Source organism: Aphelocoma coerulescens, chromosome 12 (genome assembly GCF_041296385.1).
Source record: "Aphelocoma coerulescens isolate FSJ_1873_10779 chromosome 12, UR_Acoe_1.0, whole genome shotgun sequence".
In the NCBI taxonomy this organism is placed as follows: Eukaryota; Metazoa; Chordata; class Aves; order Passeriformes; family Corvidae; genus Aphelocoma; species Aphelocoma coerulescens.
Genome location: NC_091026.1, coordinates 7,459,501 through 7,480,602, shown reverse-complemented (window position 1 = coordinate 7,480,602; position 21,102 = coordinate 7,459,501). Strand labels below are relative to the sequence as shown.

Here is a 21,102-nt window from a genome sequence, read left to right as displayed (position 1 = left end):
GTTTTATCAGTGTCATTCATTGCTTAGCAGCAGACGAAAATACTTCCATCCCTCAAAGGAAAGAGGAAAAAAGCAAGGAAAAGAACATGCAAAACAGCACCACCGTAGTTTACAAAACAGTAAATTAGTTTCTAACCTGGGCAGAACTAAGCTGTTTGAAGAGAATTAGACAAAAGTCTTTGGCATCTTAAACAGAAGAATTCCAGTCAGCTCAAGGCAGCCTTCTAAATTTTTCACTAAAATAAAATAATTGCCTTTGTCTCGATCATAGAATCATATCTTACTTGAGTCTAAGTGCAAATGATATTGTATGTACAACTGTATATAAATAGTAGTCATTATACTCTTAAAAAACTGAGCTTGGGTCTACACCTCCAACTTGCAATATTAGTGCATGATAACCAAAGATAATGAGAACAGAGTTACTCATATGTACTCTCATTAGTATAAAGATTCGTGATGGATATTTAGGGAATGGCCCTGCAAGAATATTTTTGTTAAAGCCACAAAAAAATAAAGCAAATGTTTATAATATATTAAATTAAAGCAAATGTTTATGATACATTAAATATATATTATTTATATAAAATATTAAATACTTCTTAGCCTTGATTTTTACTTCTATGGAGCTTTTTTTTGTGGTGATCTGTCATAACATTTGAATTTTAAATAACTATGTCTATGGTTTTTAGACTGAATTTGCAAATGTAGTTATACCTGCTATAGACCTTCATACATCCATATGTAAATGTTACAAGCCCAATCTTTACATGGTTTGGGGAAAACAAATATTATGAAATCTGGAAAGTCTCTTCATCTCTGTGGAATTAAGTACCAGGAAGATCTACTGCAGCAGTTGATCTTATATTTATTGGTAGCAGCCTGTCCCTGAATTCACAACCACATTTGCATCCTCCCAGTCAAGGGGAGTTGTGAGTCTGACTTACTGCTCCTATGGCAAGACACGGATAAGGCTCACAATTTCTGGCTTCGAGTCTTCAAGCACCAAGGCACCTTGAGTGCTGTCTCTACTTTTTCCCTGCAAGCAACACAATGCTGCTGCCTGTCCAAGCAGTTTCTGTGAGTGTAGCACAAGCTGGCAAAAGGAATCCCAAGGTCAGTGTAGCTCTAGTTACAGGCTTCCCTGGGATACTGGATGCCATTCATCCCAATTTTGTCAAAATGGCCCCAGACAGAATCCTTTTCACCCCACACAGAGCCACATATCCATGAACTGTAGGTGTTTAACCATCCCAGGACTTCAAGAAAAGTCATGGTTACCCTGGCAACTTCATGTACTTCCCTATGGATACAAAACACACACTTAAAAGGAAAATGACTTTATCAGTATGAAAAATTCATCAGTTCTTTCTAAATTAAACATTCAATCTAATCAGAATAAAGCAGCTATACTGTTCAAAAGATCTAATAAGCTACTCACACATATTTCAGATGCTATCCTGGATGTCTTAGTGTGTGTGCTGTGCGCAGGTGCAGAGATGGACATGAACACATGCAGCCCTATTCACATCAACTACATCCCCAGCAATGTAGAATTTCACATGAGTTATTGAAACAACACAGCCTTATGGTAGCTGGATAAATAACTAACAGAATAGAGGCAACATTGTGATAGTAATTCACTTTCTGTGTTTGGAGTATTTTGAAAAACTGAGAAATTAAAATAGATAAATGAACACACATAGAACACAGACATGAATTGCTGTTAAGTTAGATTTACAACTAATTAGAGGATGCAATCATCCAGCAAAAATTTTTGGAGTACTTAAGTTTTAAGGGTTTAGTCATCTTTTTATTCCTGGTGTATTGAATAACTATAAGATCAAAAATCCACTGTTAAGGGAAATATCATCTAATCTCCACAATCAGAACATAAATGTATTCAGCAGAGCCTGCTTTCCTTCAGTAGATCACTGATGTGTGTTATTTTGGTCATTTACATGCAGCCATTGTGTTACTCCTCCTTTGCAACTCTAATTTTACAGAAGCAGGTATAGCAAGATTTAGTCTGACCTGTTTGGAATCTCAGGGGTGACCATAAACCCCAAGTAACTGAGTGCAGGCCAGAATCCAGCCCAGCAAACCACACGTTCTCATTCAATTCCCAATACCCTCAAAGTTTGATGAGGTATTTTGGGGAATCAACAGCTACGTTGCTTTCTTCTGTAAATTGTTTCCAATGTTTTTGACATATGAGCCACGCTTTTTTTTGCTTTTCCCAAATTTGTAATGTTCTATAAATCCCAGTAGCATTTATATTGATGTTTTTTCCTATCATCAATGACTGCATTTCAAACCCATGTTTTGCTTCAATCTGCTATCCAGCATTTCCACTCTCAGTATTTATTCTTTGCTTTTGAGTGTATTTCAAATTGTTTGCTTTGCAGACATATTACCTTCCAGAGGGAGAAAGTGCATTATCACTAATGTCAGCTCTCTTCTTAGTTTTCCAGAGTTATTATTCACCATAGCTGCTTCCTGTAATGTTCTTTCCTTAATGCATAAGGGAACAAGGGGCTGCTGTTCATTTAATTGTTCCAAACTTTCTCCTCATTACCTGCCTCTTCACTAGGAGTAGTAAAAGCAAGTGCATTTCATAGGAATAGGCCTCCAAGCACCTTTCACACACTGAAAATGGTGTTGTAGATGAGTCTGTGAACGGGTGAACATGAAATGCTTCATTTTCCTGAGACATGGCAAATGGTAACTTTTATTTCCTTACTTTTCCTTTTTGTCCCTAAGCAAGGGAAAAGTACATCAATTCACCTACCAACATTTATTCTTTCTCACCTTGTTATTTCATCTCTTATGCTGAAAGTTGTGTCTGAATGAAAAGAAATTCATTTTTGGAAATCTGCCTGATTTTAAAATAAGTCAAGACCTCCAGGGCCGTATGTCTGAACTATACCACTCCTACATCCACCTGCAGCAAAGCTAGTACCAAGCAGCTACATTTCTAGAAAGCAAAGAGAATACTCACAGATACTAAGAAGAAATAACTGGCTTCCCATGGTTGGATTGATTAGGTCAATAAGACACAGGGCAGATATTCTGATGATGGATTTGGATACAGATTACTGCCACAGAGATCAGAGCCATGAGTGAAGATGGAGTTCTGTCATTATCATCAAATGATGCAGCCAGATGATTTTGCAAAAGATTCCATGACCAAAACATTTACAGTTACACAGGGACTGACAGTTTATTAACAATGATTTGAATAACAGTCTTGGATTGCACTAAGGCCAAAAAACTCATTTAATCCATGCCATGGAAAATCCACCCCTCTGGATTCCTGCTGAAATGCAGGCAAGTGAAAGGCTTCATAAATTTACCTTGAGCTGTCTGATAACTCACCTCTTGCATTTTTTTTTCTACAGATTGACTTACTCATACCAAACACCTTCTCTAAGTTATTCCTAACATTGAATACATAAGACTTAGAAAGACAAGTACTACTAAAGCTACCATGGAATCCAAAATTGTTCTACCATTTTAGTCATCACACAGAGGAATTTTAAAAAAATCTGTCACTTTGCAATTTTCACTGAGGTGTTTGAACTTGGAATGATTGATATAAAGGCAAATCAGAGAGCCATTTTCACTACTTGCATTAATTACTTACACTTTATATAGAGTTTGTGTCTGCAGGCCAACAGACTGGGAGCTACTGTGACAAGATAGATTTATGGGAAGTGTCCTGCTCTGTTCTTAAAAATAAGACCAGATGAACAGGAGCTGCAATTGGAACTTGTCTTCTGCTGATCTTTTCAAAGAAACTGGAAAAAGGCCAAGTGTCTTATTTCCTGGCTGGACATAAAAGCTGGCACAAACAGACATGATAAAAGTATTAATCTCAGAATTAGACAATTAGCTTCTGAATGGCACCTTTGATAAAAGAAGACGAGAGGCTGGCCATATTTCTTCCTCCCTGGGGAAACTGTGACCTGCTGGATATGAGAGAGTTGTAAATGTGAAAGATCTTAATTCATCTGAGATTGCCACACTTTCATATAAGATTTCACTAGCAAATGAGGGACTTGAATAACATCCCCTTCCACAGGGCAAACAGCTGAAAATCCAATGTTAAATAATATTTCTGTAGGCTGCACCTACTACAAGTCCTACCACAGTCTTTCTTTTGTCTGAAGCTTCAGCAGTGGAAAAGAATTCCTGGCTCACAGCCCATTCCCCAGGGCTATCCATCATGCATAACGATATCATGCTGTATGATCCGAAATAATTTTCTTCCAATATTTTTCCATGTAAACCATTTCTGTTGTCACAAGTACTCCAAGTGCAAGTGATGGTGGAAATATTGCAAGGCTGACCTCTCCAACTGGAGAAGGCTGATTCACTCACCCAGCTTCTGAAACCATTACCACAGAAGAAAGTTACATACAGTCTGCAGTCCCTTTTTATAAGAGTTTTAATTTAGCACTTTTACACCTCTAAATCCATTCTCAGATGTCATAATTACTTCTTGAGAGCACAAAATTATACCACTACAAAAAAAAAAGAGAAGGAATTGCAGACCATATTTTGCATTACTTAGGGGGTTTTTTTGACATTTGGATACCACAGAATGTCTCATGCCAAAAATTATCAGACAACTTTTTGGCCAAAAATTGTTGGATGAAAGACCCTACAAGGAATTTTTATGTGACTTGTGAATATTGTTTGTTGATAATGTGAATACAGTTAAAGATCTTACATCCCAATTACTTTTTAAAATAACATAATATTGTTAATTAACTTCAGAAAGCATTTATACATTAAACTGAATTAATTAGCCTGGCATTTTTTCTGCTCTGAATATGATGACTACGTACCACAAGTGCAAGACGAAGACAGAGAACAAAAAAGGAAAAGGTCACTCCTATCTCCCTCTGACTCACCACTCCTTTTCTCATGCAGTCAGCCTGTTTTTCCCTAACGTATATAAAATGCCACATCTACAAATTTTCACTAAGGTGGATCAGGTTGCAGCACCACAAAAGAATTCATCTTAGATGATGTGAATATTTTAGGTGACTGCATTATTTTTAGAGTGAGATTAATTCTAATCTAAAAAGCTTGCCACAAAAGATGAGTGATAATTACAGTAACAGGTTAACTAATGAAAAGGTAAGAAAAATGAATAATATATTGCAGATTTACAGAGGATGTAGCCTCTCATGCACTTTTAATTAATTATATATTCATCTATATATGTTACTTATGTAAAGAACCTCCATTGTGTAACAACCTCCCTATGCTGTTCAGCAAGGTTTCTTTATATGTGACTGTTTCACAATTGCAAGGAGAAAAATACAGCCAATACTGAAGAGATCATTAATAATATATGCATTCAAGTATTTTAAAACTTGTACAGGAAAACTTTTTTTTTTTTTGGCGGGGGGGGGGTGAGGGAGGAGGGGCTGAAATTCCCATGTGTTGTGCTCACAATATTTTAAACCTCTCTATTTTTTCAAAGTTTCTGTTTTTCCACAGCCTCCCAAACTTACAGAGTTGGTACATATGCCCAAAAGATACATCAAACTAGCATATTTCCAGCTTGAATTTCTGGAGAAGCAACTATTAAAGGATAAAACAATAATATCTTTTTCCATTGCTGTGCAGTTACTCATTGAAAAATGCAAGCACTGGAGACAATGCAGCAGGAACAAGGCATTCACAGACTGGTCCGAAGTCATGGGTCCTCAGCTTCTAAAACCTTCTTGAGCTGGGGTTCAGAAACTCACTATGAATTCTGTAATGATCAGATAAGCAGAGAGAATATTCCATAAAAAGATATAATTACCACATCAGTTGTCATCTTTTTAATGGCTATCACTCTGTGAATACTCACAGAACCCTCATTAACCTCTCAAAGCTTTCTTTCAAGAGCCATCAAACTCAGTTAAAATTCAGAAAGGATTTTCTATGTATGATCTTTTCTTTGCTCCCAGCTCTTGCTAAGAAAAACCCTAGAAAAGAGTCTAGATGCAGCTAGATGGATATAAACTGGTGCAGCATTGCATGTTTTATGTTTTGTAATAAAATATGGAACCACAACAGTAACTAACATTTTAAGTGCTTGCATAGTACCAATAATAATATTAAATCACTAAATTATGGTGTATCATCTCATTACTACGTGTTTTCCAACAGAAAAGGGGTATATGAGACAATTCCTGTCCAGGTATACTTGTGTGCTAACCCAAACTGGCATTTATTCCATTTAGCTTGGTTTACATCTTGAGGAGTTCATAAATATTCAGTAAAGCTGCACTTACAGAGCTCCTGGATTTAAACACCTGGTCGTCTGAGAACATGAATTTCAGTTATACAGTTCAAAAGTGCATAAAAATTTCATTAACAATTTCTCATTCACAACATTTAACGAAGATCAAGAGTAAAATTTAGATGTGACAAAAAAAGAGACATTGTATCTATTTTAGAATTTAAATCCCAAAGTCCAAGTTTTCCAAACTGATGCCTAAAACCAGTCTCTGTATCCATCCCTTGGGAATACTCTTCATTGCTTCAGTATGACTGACCTGATATTCAACCTTTTAAAAATCAGGCCAGTTATATTTAGGCACCAACCTATGGACTTGGAACCTGATTTCAGACTTCCAAACTTAAATTTACTTCAATATTTACAGAAGTCCACTCAGTTTCTTGCCAACTAATAAAATTAGTAAAGAAATTCAAAATTTCAGTCACCATAGACTTTTAATATCCTAAGGACATAATTTCATACACTTGTGTTCCAGCACACTCTGCTTTCTGAGAGGCTCCTGTCTCCTCCTGCTGTGTCTGTGACAGAGCTCACCTACACCTGCCAAATTCCATGTGTGCTTTTATCCATGTCACTGAATAAGTATTAGCTAACTAACCTAATACATTGCTCACATCAGGAAGGACTTCCTGAAACAAGATTTTGGGAATGGAAAGTAATTTGCAGAGGACAGCAAGGAGGAAGGATTTCACAATAGGAAAAATCAGTTTCACAATAGGAAAAATCTACTCCACTGCCATCTGTGCAAATCATGCTGATATCTTCATAAAATATACCATTTTTTCTGAGATACACAAGTCAAAGTAAGAACTAAAAATCCTCCATGCTCTATAGACTCTCAATGATTTCAGAGAGAGTTTGTTTTCTTTAAACCCACACCATCAGGTGTAATGCTACTTTTGACCACACTGGGTCTAGAGAAAGGCACGTTACAATTCCTTTATAAATAAGAAAAGGAGATAAGAATATATTTGAACTGGAGGACAGATGAACTTCCAAGACAGTTCTTCTCCAAAATGAACTCTTTCATACAAAATACTTTTTATATTACTAACAGAAGAATTTAAAGAAATTCTGGTGTCATCTCTGATGGCAACCCTGCTTTCCTTGTGAAGCATCATTCTCCACCTTTAACAGAAGAGTATATAGAAGTGGAATCATAGAGTACATGAAGGGAAATAGCTTAAAAGCTGTAAAAGGAGCAAGAAGAAAGAGAAAAGTGCTACACACTCATGTAGAGATATAAAGCTGCAAGAGAAGCTGTCAATAACTTGAATGAAACAGAAAAACCCCTTTATCATCAGTTCTTCAACTATATCACATTTGCTGTGGTTTTGATGTGGGAAAGGAAAAACCCTATGAAAAATCTTAGCAGATTTTTTTGCATCACTGCAAGTATGTCATATTTTGAAAACATTTCCCTCCAGATAGTTTCATCAAAGGCTAGTGCCTATTATATATGCTTACTCCTCTATGATTGATTTCTTTTGATTGCCAAATTTAGAAGTGATGCACAGCTTCTCATCCCACCATAAAATCCAGATAAAGGATATTTTCAATTCCATTAATTCTTAGAATTAATTGTAATTACTTTTAATTCACAACAATATATAACGAACATCCTTTTAGACATGTCCAGTACAAAGGGCACTAGGAAACATGCAGAACCTGCAGTTGTTATTTTGGATGACACCATCATCAACATTGATGGTCAGAATTTTACTGATACTTTGTCTCCTTTTTCAAACTCTAGACAATAAAAAAATAGCTGACAAACAAGAAAATGAATGCAAATAAAACTACACGGGGCAAAAGTATTTTATCAAACAAAAAGGCTTAGTCATGAAGCTTGACAATAAAGCCTAGTGTACTATTCAGCACCGAAATGTCTAAAATTAGGATGAGATGGTTCATGAAAATTCTCATTATGTTAATCCTGATTCCTTCAGGAATATCCAAGATAAAAGCTGAATCTGACAGAAACCATTTGTGGCTGAGCAACAGTTTCTGCACTCACCTATCTGAAGTTTGTGTTAGTTCTACAAAAATGCTTTGTTCCTGATCTTCTGAGCTGATCGTTAGATACACAAAGCTCATTCTTGTGTAATTTACTGAGTTAAAAGGTAAAACAGAAAAACTTTATATCCTATACAACTATAAGAGGAAATATGTATCTGAAATTCCATTCAGATAATCAAGCAAGTGGAGCAAAAGTTTGGGGTTTCTTTGGAAATTCTGACACAGTTTTAAATTCAGTGTTATTAGCACAGGTATTATTTCTTAAACAAAGTCAACACAAACGTACCTTCTGATCCAAAGGAGTATGCTTTACTTCTGCAAGAATTTGAAGACATTTATTATTGTGATTTTCAAAGGGACAACACTGATACTTATTTTGTAACAACATATGTTTTACTCATTATTCAAATATTGAAGACTTTAAAGAATCATTCCAGCCTTAAAAAAATTTCCCTCTTATCAGAACCTCGTGTTTCTTAGTATTATAGCATTTGCAAAATTTAATTAAAGTTGGCATTAAAAATGCCACTTTTAAACTGAAAGTAGAGCCTTTCTTAGTGCAGTTAGCAACACTTCAGCTCACATATGTAAATATTTCTTAAAACTCTAGCCAGCTTTTCTCCCCCCCCCAGTAAACCCACAAAAAGATGTGAACATCTCAGGGAACAACATATTTACATTTTTAATCTCCTGACTAGAAATATCATATACTTGTGCTTAAGAAATACAAATACACTTTCGGGGAGGAAAAAAAAGCCCAGAAAGAATCAATAGGTAAATCTGAAAAATCAGGATCATTGATGTGTGAAAAACTTCCTGTCTTTAAGTGTGCCTGATGTACCTTACTCAACACTACTGCACATAAGGGATGGGCCACTGCAATGACCAGAAATCTAAAATGTGAAATCTGCAGGGAAGTTCTCTCAAGTCAGTTTTGCCTTACAACTTTTAGAAACTTATGCAGCTTAGAGCTCCCTGACTATCCAAATAGCACTTAAAATTAGGTAAATTTGTCTCCCCACTGTGATTATAATTTTTTGTCTTGCCCTAACATTGAAGCACTTCAATGGTACTTATTGTCAAGTCATGGCTAGTGTTGGGCTTTAAACATTCTGTATCTAACTATGGCTACTCATTTTAGTGTGGGTTTGAAAGTAAGTGCCATAGAAATTCCAGGACAGAAATAATACAGCATGTAGCAGCTTATCTTTTAGTCAACATGAGTAGCAAAGACTAACACTTAATTTTGCAGGTTATTAGCAGTCACAGAGAAGAACAGTGACCAAGGATTAAGAGTATCATTTTAGAATTCCGGTAGTATTCAGGTTCAGTAACGCACAGACCTGATCGGTTACAGAGAAAAGATTTGCTGGAAAGTAAGACATGACATGTCTTATCCTTTTCCACAAAAGAACATTCCTGGATCAAGGTGGACATAAATCTGTATTACTCATGCTAATCCTTACACTTTTTGATGAGCTACGAGCAAGGGATCTAAAACTTAAATGTGGAAGTTATGATGACATAAAGCACATGAGCAGAGGCATCACTTCGCACAGAATAGCTCAACATTCTCAAATGTAACTAACATTCTGTTTCTGGAGTACATTTGGACCAATGAAATACAATAAATAATAAATTAACATTAAATAAATGGTATTCATTCTTCTCCTTGGCCTACTCTAACAGGTAGTTTTATCTCATGTTATTCAGTGATCACACCTTTTGGTTGGCTTTGTGTAAGCCAACTCTTTTATCCAAAACAGTTTAATCAAATCCAGTCAGTAAGTTCTTTAGTATGTAGCTGCATGCTTTAAAAACAACTCTTTGTTGTGGCATTAACAATAGCCTGCAGTTATCAACCATCCACAGTTACAAGGACTGACAGTGCTATTAATTGCAATACAGCTTTTAGTGAAAAATTTCACTCGGCCGTTTATGTGATCAACTAATTGTTCTGAACAGGGAAAAAAATACATTTTGTTATAAACATGATTTCCAGTAATGGGATGGATGAGTCCAAACAAGGAATAGAAAAGCATATTAGAAACAAGTGTAAAAAATCCATAGGTATGTCTGCAGCCATTGTGATTATTTTTTAAACAAGTCTCAGAACCAAATTTCATATTAAATCTAGCTCATGGCTCTTAAGCATATGGAAGATGAAAGTTGTGACAGTAGCTAACAATCCTTACTTTTAAATTACAGCAACAGTATATCATGACATCTTTAAGAAAATATGGTCTTCACATCATTCCTATTATTATAGGAGGGTTTCAAAACTGAGTATGGTGGGACAGTAAGATAATATTAACAAAACTCTTAGTCATGGGCTGTGTCTGAAGGCAAGTGACATTTCTGATAGGATTTGGTGAGCATAAATTGAACTGACCTTGGAAGAAACCTTAATGTCCTCATGTGCATAAAGCAGTAGGAGCTATCTATATGCAGTTTCACACCTCATGAACTTTTACACATTATTCATCTAAATCAGAGGACCAGATACAAAATCTGGCACTGGGGACTTTATGTGGATTTCTGATATTCCTTGGCAAATGTGGAGTTCTGAAACAAAGGGCTATATTTAAATGATTTACAGATGTAGGGGCAGGATAGTGGGGGAGAGGGTTACTGTCATTATTTTATTCCAGATGCACACCTAAAGTACAGATAATCATTGTTCTGCCTAAGTGGTGTTTCAAAATACCACACTGGAGAGAGCACAGCAGCTCAGAGGCTGATTATACAGAACATCAGTGAAGACTGCAGAATTTCCTGGCATCTGGCACACTCGTTTAAATGAAGAGCTTGTCATATGCTGGCTTTTCAGCTGTGGCATGTCACCTCGAGTCTGCAATGCTACAGTGTGGGTGAAATGACACAGCTGATATGCCAGGATGTGACATACCTTTAATTTCACATGCCATGCATGGCTGCATCCCCCACTGTGAAATGTTGCAGGGGCACATTTTTCAGGTGATGTTAGGTTGTTTTGCTGGACTATTTGCTCCAGTTTGAAGTCCAATTAGCATTTGAGATGAGAGAAGAGAATGTTAGCCAAGCTGTTTGAATGGGACACTTTTGCTGGAGACAGTTTTTAATCCTCTCATAATGTTCAGCACCACTGCTACCATCATTTATTTTATGTCCAGCAGATAAATGGTTTTTCAGAATTGGACTATCAAATAAGATACATGAATACATGAGAGAAACCTCTACATAACTATTTTTTGCAGAAGTCAAAACCAGAATAAAATGGCAAAATGTGTTATATGTCCTTTACACAGAAATCAGAAAATACATATTAACACATATTATCAAAATTTCCAGTAATATGTTAAGTTTTCCTACAGAAATGACAAAACAGATAGAAGACTGCTTAAGAAACTTACAACAGTGGCAGAAATACCAAAGGGGCACAGTGCCATGACTGCAATCACAGAAATAATCTTTCATGTTGGGATACTCAAGTTTCAAAATTTCAAAATATAGTCACAAACATACAGTTGAAACACAAAGCTCTGAAACCAAGTTTTTGATAGGACACTTCATAAAAATACAAAAATCTAAATCACTTGACTTTGAAACTTTACATACCATGGTATATAAATAATACAGGCTATTCTCAGCCCCCTCTTTATGAACTTGCTTCTTTAAATATCACCTGCTCCCCACCTCATGTCTGCCTTTGTATCTCTTGCAGAAAGAGTTTTTCACAACTTTACTCAAGCAGGAACGTAAAATAATGGTCATTTGATGATTAGCAAAAATTCCAGCAAGATTAAGCCCTTATTTTTTGTAAATATGCATTATCTAACAATTTTCTTTTTCTCAGTAATAAATATGCTTTAAAAAATACAAACATAAATGCTACTAGAGGTACTTTGAGTAGCAATAAAGAATTAAAGTTACATTTGAGAGGCTTTAACACTGACTGGCCAATAGTCCTCAGTCACAGTCTGGATGCACCTGACCCAGGATAACTCTGTCTCTGAGCCTATTTAATTCCTCACTCTTTCTCCTAAAACAAATATGTAATTTGCCTATTCCAATGAGGGTTTGGGAATCCAAAGGATTTGTTCTTTTTGCCACAGTGTGGATCAACACCACCAATTCAGTTATTATTTGGCACTCCAGTGAGCCAGTGCCCAACTCAGGCCAAAGTAAAAGCAGTTCAAACAGTGGCATCCTGGGTACCTTATGGCCATCCCAAAAATCCCATTGTTGCTATTTTGACCCAGTAGTGGGGAAGATAACAATCACTGAGTCCTGATACTTCATCTATTCAAATTCTAAGACACATAAAGGATGTACAAAGCCTTTCACACATGTAATAGCCCTATTATTTTTGCACACTTCTATTATAAAAAGTCACAAAGGGATTCTTAACTATAGTTCCCATATGGTAATGAATATTTTTCAAAATTTAGTGGAAGAATGATGCAATTGTTGTCAGGATTTGAATACCAAAAAAAAAAAAAAGAAAGAAAAAAGCATGAAAAAAATCATTACTACCTTCTCAGAGAAGGACAATTGGTATTGAATCATCAATAAATGCAGTGTGAACGGTCTGCCAAATTTACACCCAGAACTATTAGAAAAAATAATTTTTAAATATAAAAAGAGCTCTGAAAACTAGATACAAGAATGTAAACAAGAGCTATTCTTTTTATTCTGAATTACCCACATGACTCAGTGCCATAATTTTCTAGGTAGGAGGATGAGAAAGAAAAGATTAAATATAATTCCCCTTTACTCTCTCTCTAAGTGAAGAGATGGATGAAGAAAACATAAGAATCTGAAAGGGCACATTTTCTCCTGTTATTGCAAAATTTGGGATGTGTGGTAAAGCCTGGGACGTTTTAGCTGTGTTCACATTTGTATCATTTTAAAAAAGGAATAATTTGCGAAAAATTATAAGATTAAAATGCTTCCCACAACTCCCCTAAAAATGCCATGCAAACATCTTAACTGCACATCCCTTGTTCATCTCCTGTTAACCCTTTCCAGTGGAATGAGGAGCTCTTTACACTGGGTCATATATGAGCCTAGGCATGAAGTTAAATCCACAGACTGGGACATTTCTAGCACAGTGATAATTATGCAGAAAAAAAAAAAAAAAAAAAAAAAAACACACACAGAAATACATTGGTTAAATTATTTGTCCTAGAGCCTTAACTGAAACTATCGTGTCTTTAACACAACACAGATTGGAGATACACTAAAACTGCAAACCAGTCTGTGAACACATGAGTTCACTGTGAACACTTCTCCCCACACCCTGGCTGGGAAGTGGACTGGCTGCACATTTATTGGTGTAGTCTTTTCACATAAATCATAGCTGTCCAAAGTCTAATCGGATTTTCTCTGGCTGCCAATGTTCCCAAAGGCTTCTGCACCATCAGCTTGGCAGCTCCCTGAGCGTGGCCCAACCCCACACTGTGGGGTCTCCAGGGAGCCTCCTTCTGTTGTGCACATCCCTCCATGGCCAATTAAACTGGCCCCAGAGTCACCTTGTGCTCTGGATGGTGCAAAGAGCCTGCAGTGCAGTCAGGATCAGGGCCAAGGTGTTGTCAGATCAGATCCTAAGATTGGGGAACGCTCTCAGAGAGAAATTTCAGAGTTACTTTCACAGCTCATTGCGGAAGCACCGCACAAATAACCTCCTCATGAAATAAAACCCTTCCCCATGATAAAAGCTGGAAATGGAAGCATTCTCACCTCAACACAGAGCAGCTTCGTACCCAGCAAAGCAGAAATGCAAAACGCCGTCATGGCTGTTGACCACGGAAATTTCTAAAAGAAGCCTCAGAAAATATTACACATTGTATTTTCTAGGTATGACAGATGAAAAGATATTTAGAAAGATCACTATTTTAGGAATCAGTTTAAGGTTTATGTTGCTTGCAAAAATTGTAAGTTTATTAAACATATATGGCATTATTCCGTACAGCATTTTTACTGCCATACTATACAATGACAATCACCTATAAAATGCTGACTAACCAGCAGCAACTGTTGAAGAACTTGCTGGAGTTGCAAACCAACCTTTCTCAGAAGTTTGAGCTACAAGCTGAAAAAGCTGAAATATTAAGGAAAGAATAAATAGAAATAATTAATAAAAACTGGCAGCTGACTGCAGAGTGCTTTCAGAAACTGAAGATTCAAGATCTAATATGAGAGTTATCTGTAACCCCAAAAACTTTATAAGAACATCATAAAAATGTGGAGGTAAACTAAAAAGACTTGAGGAAGCAGCTGTTTAAATAGTAACACAACCATTTCACATTAATTGTGAAATACAAACAAGAATTATTTAAGAATACTTTTTTATGAATATATACATATAGCCATGTATATGTATGCAAATATATAAATATAATTGTACACTAAGCTTTTTTGGTAAGGTCCCTTTTTTAACTGAAGCAAAGCTATTTGCACCACAGAGTATGGATGGCTGTATTCCATATTTCCTATATTTGTGCATATATATGCCACAGCTGTCCTTGGCTTTAATAAGTGTGTGCTCTGTGTTGATTAATTAGTTATAACCAGGAAGCCATGCAAATGTCTATTATGAATATAATTAAATCAAATTGTAGTAATTATCTTTAAAGTATATTTTTAACACATGTTGCACAGCAATGTTTTGTGTTGTGGTACACATCTTAACACCAACACATTCCTAAGGACCACTGCTTTTTTGAAATGTTAGAGCTATGCCATTAATGTTAGAACTTATTAACACCAATTTCACAAGTGAGGGATTTTTCCTTGCCTCTTATTTTCTACTTTTTTGCATCAAATCACTGCCTGGCTTATATTAAAAATTACTTGGTGTATTTATTAACACTGAAATTAATTTCTTTAACACACTACATATTGGTAACATTTTTTGATTGCACATTCATTTTTTGGCATGTACTTATTGAGGCAAAGTCGTATGCAGAGAATATCAAAAGTGGACTATTTCAAGAAGCTTAACAGCATCAGGATGTGGAATTCAAACCCAGATCATCTCTTTGCCTGGAGAAGAAAGCACCAGAAGAAAACACCAGACGGCAGACAAGTCTTCCTGTGTCCATGTTTCTTCTCAATAGTGCCCTTTCTTGAATGGAAATGGACAGGATTTCTTTATAAAGGTGGACTCCTAGGGAATCAATGTCTCAAGTCTAAATAGTCCAGGCAAGGACCTATTGACAGGATGATTTATGATTGTCACAGGGCAGTCCTAGAAATAAATGCTAAAGAGCCAAGATGCCCTGTAAAGCAGCGTGGATTCCTTTAAAAACACCGTGCCTCAATTGCAGATTGCAGCTCCCAAGAGGCTGCCCTCCAACACAAGCACCATGGATTCCTTCAGCACACTCATTTCATTCTTTTGAACATTCATTTGAACATTCTGAACATTGAATATTCTTTTGAACATTCACTAAAATTAAATTTCACCCTTTCTAGTACTCTAAATAATACACAGACTAAAGTAACAGGGACATTAAAAAAAAAAAAAAAAAGAGAAAGAAAGAAAAAAGCCTTTTTGTCTAAATTCAGGTTTTCTGTAGCTGAATTAGTTTGGTTGATACAGTTTCATTTGCTGACTACCAGGAAAATACATTCCATCCAATTAAAAATTCAATCTGTATTTACTATGTAATAATACTTGGAAAGCACAACAAAAAAACATGTAGTCCTACTATGATGAACCACCAACTAATCAAAAATTTCTTACTCACTGTGTCTGTCTCCTCTGTGCTCTAAGATTCTCAGCAGAGGGATTGGGAATTTGAGGTTTTGCATGATGTCAAGATCAAAATCAGCATTGAGTAGAAATAATACATTTGCAACTTCATGGAAAAAAAAATTAATTCCAAACCAAACAAGGAAAGAACTCAGTCATTGTGGATTTAGTAACTTACAATCCTTTGTATTTAGCACAGGGTCCTCTATTAGGAGAAATATTTTCTATTTAAAAAAAACATAGCAGAAAATAAATCTTGATTCCCTTATATTTCAAATAGGACATGATATGGATCAGTAATGAATACTAAAGTAGGATTCTAAGAGCCCAAGCTTCAGGTTATTCCTAGCTCAACAGCAGCCTTTTTGTGAACCCTGAGTGAGTCTTTCTGGTTTTATGCTTCAGCTTTTCTATCTGAAAAATGGGAAATCAAAAATTATTCTTCAGATGGATTTCCACGTTTTTAGAAAATACCAGGCATGTAAAACATCATAACATGTTCTTGGTGAGATAACAAAATGATACACTAATAAACACAGCCCTATTAAAACTCTTAAGTACAACTAATATAAATTTTTGCATTTGTCTTGTGGGACACTCCGCTGAATATGGGCAGGAAAGTACCTGAAAAAAAAAAAAAAAAAAAGTTTCAAATAATTCCAGTGTAGTCATATAAGAAAGTCAAACTATAAGCAAATGGTGGAACTAATAGCAAGATTTTTTCCTTTCTGATTCATTCACAGAGACCAGGAATGACAGCATCGTCTGTAAAAATGAAGTTGGGAGCACGCAGCTGCAGAGCTGCACAGAAGCAGGCATGGTGTACCCAGAAAGTGCTGTGCCCTGCAGACCACAACTCGCTATAAATCCATCTATCCCACAATTAGACATTGCAGCCTGAATCCTCTGTTCAGAAGGGCACTGGTACAGATTGCACTGAAACCAATAATTATTCTCGCCCACGCCAATTCGCAGCACAGAGAGGAAGGAAGGTCTCAAGAACCAATCATTAAAGGCTTCCCAATGGCACACAACAGTACCACCAATTGCATATCTCTCTGAATATTTCTAATAATGCATTCCAAGATCTCATGAGGAAAACTAATAACCATGCTTAGACGGAAATTGCTTTTTTCTTACAGGAATAGTCATGAAAAACAAGAGTAATTGCTTCGGTATGAACATCGCCAAAATGCATGGAAAATGTTTTGATGTGACCAAGCATATTTTTTTCCATGTTCTCTCTCTCCTCGTTGATTAAGTTCACCAAAGAAAACAAAACTGCTTGCTGGCCTGCATGGCAAAAGCAGCAAGAAGATAACCAAATCAATAGGGAAGTGATTTTGAGCTGAGCAGGCAATTTTTAAGCTATATTTTACCATCCTTGAGAAAATATTTAATGAAAAACACACAATGAGAGAGAATGGAATATTTCTTAACACAAACTCTGTTGCCCCTTCCGTTGGACTGCAGGAACACCTCCACACATTAGGTTTGTGCCTGCATTAGAGGGGGAAAAAAGATGGCAGACCCTGAAGGGAAGTTATTACACAGTAATAACACAGCCTTTCTATTAGAGGAACACTGATAAAAACTGGTCAACAAGGGATGAGGAAAACACCTATATCAGAAATTCTGTGTTCTTCTTATGGGGATTCATGTTAGAATTTAGGTATAATATTCATCATCTCGTAGATTTCTTTAAAACAAGAAATTCATGCAAAAATATATTAATTAAGTCCTGCAGAACTGAAGAATTCCTTTGCTCAATATTAGAAGTTCAAAATCTTCAATAGCCACTCAAAGGTTTACTGGTTTACCGCCTCTAAGATAAAGTTTCCTCAGAAGCAAAACCAAAAGTGCTACCCAGCTGTGCCCCTACATCTGTGAGCTGCTTGGCAGGTAGGTAAATGTATAAAAAAAAATTGAAATAACTACAAAGGCAGTTCAAAAACGTTCCACCTCAAGAAATAAAACCCCAGTTTTAACACTTTTTTTAATCTCAATGATTAAATGAGTTGTGGTTTTCTTGGCATTTCTCTCACTTGTTTGACCTGTCAGGATGTACAGTACCACTGTTAGAGCAGTTTACCTTTAACATTACTATGAGGAAATAACATCATAGAACAGCAGATCCCATTCTCCACTCTCACCTATGACCCACTTTGGCACATTCTTTTCATCGCAGCCTGGGAAACACTTTGAAATTTTTAACACTTAGATTTTTCCATTGTATATTTATAGCACGTGGGAGTGAAAGCACAGAAACTGTCGAGTCTGTGTTGTCAAGAACTGAATATAGATTCTTAGACTACCACACACATGGTCTATAACTGTGTCATAACCCATAGGTTTTGATCCACTTAGCTCTTTAATGAGCTCTAAGTATAGCTAAAAAAAAAAAATAAATTCTTTAAAACATTTTTTAAAAGCATCCAGTATTCATATGAAGACATTGAGACGTGGAAAGACTTACTTGCCTCAGACATGTTTGTCATAAGCTTCTTATCCACACTGGTGTTCTGCATGGGCTCTTTTGCCCAGAAAGGTGCTCAAGGTGCCCTGGGGCTTAACACACTGCCTTGAGAGGCCTTCCAGGACCCAGCTGCCCCCTTTCATCACAGGGCTGGAGGGACTCCCAGGTGCAAAGTGTTTCACTGACTGTGAAATGCATGATACCAACAGTAACCCAGCTGATGCCAGAGTCAAACCCACCGGGAAGGTCTGTAAGAACTCCACTCTCACTCTGTTTGGCGGCTATGATGAAACCATACCTCTTCTAATGGTCAGAATTATTGATTCCTCCAAAGAGATACTGGATTACAACAGCATCCTGTCTACCTCACCCATGCACTTTGGTTTCATCACATCCTGGAAGTGGCAATGCCAACTTTTTGTGATCCCAAACAGCTGAAGTGGATGAATAACCTGGTAGGTGGTTTTGCACCTCCCTGTAGCCAGCATAAGGATGCTGTGAGTCCTGATGGTGTTGATGCCAAGAGAAAAAAAAAATCAGCAGAGTCTCTCTGCCATGGATCTCTAGAGAATACCGAGGAGAAACGCCTGTATGGCCATGAGGACTGCAGTTAAATGTGGCTCAGCACCCACACCTGGGAGAAATGGGCTCCAGGTGGTTACTTCATTTCAAAGCTATCAGTCATTGTCATTGCACCGTGAAGTAGGAATGACTGTCTGTAGCCAAAGGTGAAAAAAGTTCAGAAAACACAAGCAAATTCAAAAGAAGGGTCTGGACCAGAATTCTGTGACTAATGTACAGGGGGTTAAAAAAAATTTAAAATAAATAAATAAAATAAAAATAAATATAAATAAAATAAATATAAATAAAATAAAAATAAAATAAAATTAAATATAAATAAAATAAAATAAAATAAAATTTTAGGGGAAAAAAAAAAAAAAAAAAAAAAAAAAAACACAAACATGCAGGGAAGACAGCAGGATTTGGGAATTTCTCTTTCCACCACCCCTCTTCACTTTGATACTCCACTGGGACAGGAATTCCCCAGTGTCAGATCAGCACAGAAAGAATAATAACCACCAGGCATTTCTAAACTCTGGGGTGAGCGGCAGAAAGCTCAGCTCTAGAAGCGAGGGTTCCTCTGAAGCCGCCCCGTTCCCGGGATTTGCCGTGGAACGCCGCTCCCGGGGCCGCGCTCCGCCGCTCCCGGGGCCGCGCTCCGCCGCTCCCGGGGCCGCGCTCCGCCGCTCCCGGGGCCGCGCTCCGCCGCTCCCGGGGCCGCGCTCCGCCGCTCCCGGGGCCGCGCTCCGCCGCTCCCGGCGCTTCCCGCGTACTGTGGCGCCCCCCGGTGGCGCGCGCGGCGCAGCGCAGGGCGGGAGCGCCCCAGGGAGCGGCGGGTCCGGGCGCAGCTTTCCTTCCCCTCCCAGAACCGTCCTCACAGCCCGTACCCGCCAAGAACGAGTCCTTCCACTCCCCCCATGGAGGTTTCTTCTTTCCTTTGACTCGGAAGGAATAGATGATCTAAAGCTACAGCAGAGTTAAACCCCAGCATTTTTTTTGTTAGCAATCCTAAAAAAATCTCCGCAAAATGGTTTTGTTTTGTACTTTGAATAAAGATTTCATTTTGTATTCTGTTTCCTGGTATGAATTTATCTTCCTTTCCTTAAAATGTACTGTAAGTGCAGAAGCAGGGGCCGCAGTTTAACAGAAAACATATGTGTGCTACTTACTTGGGTGACCCCGCAAGAAGGGCACCTTACTGTCTGCTCCTTGTGTAAATCCAAAACAACACATATCCTTTTTCAAAGAAACATTTTTCTTAAAGTGAGTACTCCTTTGTTGGACTTCTTGTGACTAATGAGATCCTCACAAATCTTTGTCAATGTAACAGGGGAAATAGTTTAAAGGACTTAGTTTCACATCATTCTAATACTTTTAAGAATTATTTTTAAGATAACCATTACTCAAAAAAAGGTAGAGTCCAAATTCTTCTTCCATTATGCTATCTCCTGAAATTTTTCATCTGACCAGTGCAGCAGATGAAAAACAATGAAATAATTACAGCTCCACTATTCTGCAGGCAAGCCAACACCAACCTAATGTCCTAGCAACACATGTTTTTCATAAAACATTACATATCAGGTGGATTAATGGATCAAAATGCTGTCCCTCTTCTGATGTCAGAGAGGCAGAAGTGTTTGGTGCAGAAGCCAGATCTGTATGCTTTATTCCAGCTGAGAGCTTTCCATCAACAGAACAAATCTCTACTTATTAATTACAGCCAGCATCTGCATCCTTTCTGTCACCTGAACAGCAAAAACTGTCAGATCAGTATGGAGATATCTGTCCTTTCATGTAGCAGTTAGTGAAACCCATACTACAGCATGTAGTGGTTAATTATTACATACTATCTATGTAATTCTTGGAATAAATTAATGGTATGAATCACAGCATTAAGTGCCACTAGAAATGATTGATGGAAAGGAAGAGCAGATTGCAGTAGAATAAAACAAACAAAAAGGGACAACAGAGCTCCTCATTTCACTTAGTATTTTCTGTTCA

The 21,102-nt window shown here is 37.1% G+C and overlaps 1 long non-coding RNA gene across 6 annotated transcripts; it reads right to left on the bottom strand.

The window, feature by feature from the left end:
* Window positions 1-3,215: 3,215 nt before the first annotated feature.
* Window positions 3,216-19,287, bottom strand: LOC138117704 (uncharacterized). 6 transcript variants are annotated; one of them, XR_011154814.1, is made up of 6 exons: window positions 18,541-19,287; window positions 16,060-16,688; window positions 14,333-14,408; window positions 14,048-14,133; window positions 8,613-8,641; window positions 3,216-5,773 (listed from the first exon to the last, which is right to left on the bottom strand). It is a non-coding gene; the product is annotated as an uncharacterized lncRNA (long non-coding RNA). The 6 variants fall into 6 exon arrangements; XR_011154812.1 differs by having other exon boundaries at window positions 18,545-19,287; XR_011154813.1 differs by having other exon boundaries at window positions 14,048-14,122; window positions 18,545-19,287.
* Window positions 19,288-21,102: the final 1,815 nt, after the last annotated feature.